The sequence below is a fragment of the Rattus norvegicus genome, chromosome 7 (assembly GCF_036323735.1).
Source record: "Rattus norvegicus strain BN/NHsdMcwi chromosome 7, GRCr8, whole genome shotgun sequence".
In the NCBI taxonomy this organism is placed as follows: Eukaryota; Metazoa; Chordata; class Mammalia; order Rodentia; family Muridae; genus Rattus; species Rattus norvegicus.
The window spans coordinates 14990651-14993930 of NC_086025.1; the positions used below are offsets into that span (position 1 = coordinate 14990651).

Genomic DNA, 3280 nt, shown 5'->3' on the forward strand with positions numbered 1-3280 from the left:
TGTCTCCCCAGGGTAAACTAAGTTCATGCTTTTAAGTGCGATATTTGCTTTTCCTGTGGTCAGCAGGAAATGGGAAGAAGGTCTAACAGCCAGGAAGAAGAGGATGGAAAGGTGGCATGGTGGATACAAGTGCCATACAAGTGTGAAGACCTACGTGGGAATCCCCAGAGCCCACATAAAGCCAGATATGGTAGTCTGGGCATCTCGAATCTGACAGAAATGGGGCTGAGGTAGGGGGTGAGGGAGTATATTTGGGTCCCTATGAAGAGATGGGAGACGGTCATCCTGATATACATCATAAAAAGAAAAACAAGCAAAAGACCATGATTTCAAATACATGAACAACATCGAACCTCTCCACAGGAATTTCTTAATTCACACAGAGAGAGAGAGACAGATAAACACACATGCGCACTCGCAAGCACACACACACACACACACACACACACCATAAACACAAACATTATACATAAATATAATTTTATCCTGGCATGGTGGTGTACACCTTTAATTCCAGTACTCAGGAATCAGAGGTAGACAGACCTCTCCAAGTTCAAGGCCAGCCAGGACTACACAATGAGATCCTGCCTCAAAAATAATTATTTTAATATTTAATAGGGAGCAGAGAGATATATGAGGGCTCTGTTAAAACAGCAGAATTTATTTTTTCTTCTTTTTGAAGTGACAATATGTCAGTTTATTAGAAAAAAGTGTAAGATTGTCAGTCTGTTAATATTTTACTTGTAAGCTTTTTATACATTTCATTTTTTTCAAGAATTAAAATTCACAAAGAGGATGAAAGGACTTTTTCTAGATCACCTTGTCTGAATCATTAAAATTAAATGAAGCCTGTGACTTATACTCGGGGCCTAAATTGTTTTCTGACAGTGAGAGGTAATTAACTCTTCTGTTGTTACAGTTTTATCAGTTTTCAATTTCTTGACATAATCACTTAAGCAGCACCAAACCAGTTAGAATTTTTCACTAACCCAAGTTATCCAGAGTACTTCGGTGTACTTTTTTTTTCCTTTCTTTTTTTTTTTTAAAGATTTATTCATTTATTATATATAAGTTCACTGTAGCTGTCTTCAGACACACCAGAAGAGGGCATCAGATCTCTTTACAGATGGTTGTGAGCCACCATGTGGTTGCTGGGATTTGAACTCAGGACCTCTGGAAGAGCAGTCAGTGTTCTTAACCGCTGAGCCATCTCTCCAGCCCCCTTTTTTTTCCTTTCTTAAAAATTTTCCAGTTCTATACGTTCTATGTACAGACAAGCATATTTAGACAAAGGGGTACACAATTCTTACTCAGAAATTTACTGAACATTATTTTCACATTACAGACACACACAAAAAAATTTTTTTCCATGAAGGCACCTTTTCATTTCATACAGTTTGTACTCCAATGTTTTTGTAGTAAAAGTACAATTAAATATGAAATTAGGAAAATGTAGCATATAAAACTTAATGCACAGCCATAAAAGTTATTATCTCTCCACAGAAAACCTGCTGTCTCCTATGCAAACCATATCTGGATGTAATCTTTTACAACCATATTGAAATACACTTTGCAATCTTTTAACTGTAGACATCGGGTGTTTCCTCCCTCACATCATCAGCTGCATTAAGTTGCCAGCACCTGCGGGGATCCACAAGCGAGAGAAACTAAGCAATAGCAGTCATTTCTCCAGATTTGAGAAATCTGGTCTACCGTTTGTGTGGTTCCCTGAGATTTCTGCTCCACTAAAGTCAAAACCAGGGTTTTCTTTCTGGAATCGCTCCAATGTAAGTTTCCTCTGTATTTGGTCTTGCACCCAGGGGTCAGCTGCATATTCAGATTCTAGACGAGAAGGCCACAGTTTGCAGCAACTCTCTTGGTTTTTGTCAGGACAGTGAGGACCATTTTTCTATCCTCCAAAGTCCATGTTCCTTCATCAGCAATTTCTCTTAAGGATCTCGCAGCCACCCACGGCCAGTGCCTACTCTGCAGGCCACACTGGATGGCCACCCTGGGGGCACCTGGACTTCAATGGAGACACGGAGTTTTCCCATGGGAGTCCTGCAGGGAACCACCCTGCTGCGCTCCTCAAAGGGGGCAGACATTCTGAAGACGCCACACAGGGACACCGCTCCGAGAGAGCACTTGAGCACTTCATCGGACTTGGCTCCCGGAGAGCACTTGAGCACTTCATCGGACTTGGCTCCCGGTTTGCCTTCGGCGCCTTGGGCATACTGCACATGCGCAAGAGTCCAAACTGGCGTGTCGGAGTGTGCACATTTTTTTTTTCCATTTCAGAGCCCATTTAAGACACTCGCGAGACCTAGTGAGAAAAACCGAAGCCTAGAGATGTTGATATCCCAAGAACGCTCACGCTGGAACAAAGGAGACAAGTGCCTACGATCCTTTAACCCGTGTGACACCGAAATTCGGACGCTTCCGCTGGCCTGTCGAGCAGCATTTAACTGACGGGTCACAACCACTTTGGGAATCAAAAGACCCTTTCATAGGGGCCACATATCAGATATTCTGCATTACGATTTATAACAGTAACAAAATTACAGTTATGACGTAGCAATGAAAATAATTGTATGGTTGGGGTTCACTACGATATAAGGAACTGTATTAAGGGTTCGGAGAATTAGGAATATTAAGAACCAGAGTTAGAGGAACCCGATCTGGGGAGTTTGGGGATAAATCCCCTACACGGCCCAATGTGTAAACACATTGAATGCCAAGGACGAGATGCGGAGGACACAGATGAAGCTTTAAGGGATGTCCTGAGGAGCAGGACCCAGTAAGTGTGGATTAGGACGTTAACTACAGTGGAACTAGTCCTAGCTTGATTTATGAACAGCTACCCCTGGTGGGCATTGCCTGGAACTGCACCCTTCATTGTTGCATTGGGTTCACTAATGAACCACAAATCTCTTCCAACCTCATACACTCTGTGCTAAGCATGGAACTCGGGGCCCTGAACTGTAGCCCTATCCCTACTTCATCTGTTCTCTATAGCTACAATAACAGAAATGGTGTAATTTCTGTTTTAAAAAAAGTTTTATTTTTGGTACGCGGTTCTGAGCAGTTGTTGGTGGTTAGGACTGCCTGCTACTTTAGTTGGGGGATGAAGGACAAAGCGCCACCTTTTTTGACCGAAGCACTAACCTGGAGCTAAGGATACAACACAATTGGTAGGCCAGCCTGATCCACATTAAACATTACCTGGGTGGAAAGGAAAGGGGAGGGGAAGGGATAAAGAAGGAGGAAGGAAAGGGCAGGG

The 3280-nt window shown here is 42.7% G+C and overlaps 1 pseudogene; it reads right to left on the bottom strand.

Moving 5' to 3' along the window:
• Positions 1 to 629: 629 nt before the first annotated feature.
• Positions 630 to 2518, bottom strand: Nudcd2-ps1 (NudC domain containing 2, pseudogene 1; annotated as a pseudogene).
• Positions 2519 to 3280: the final 762 nt, after the last annotated feature.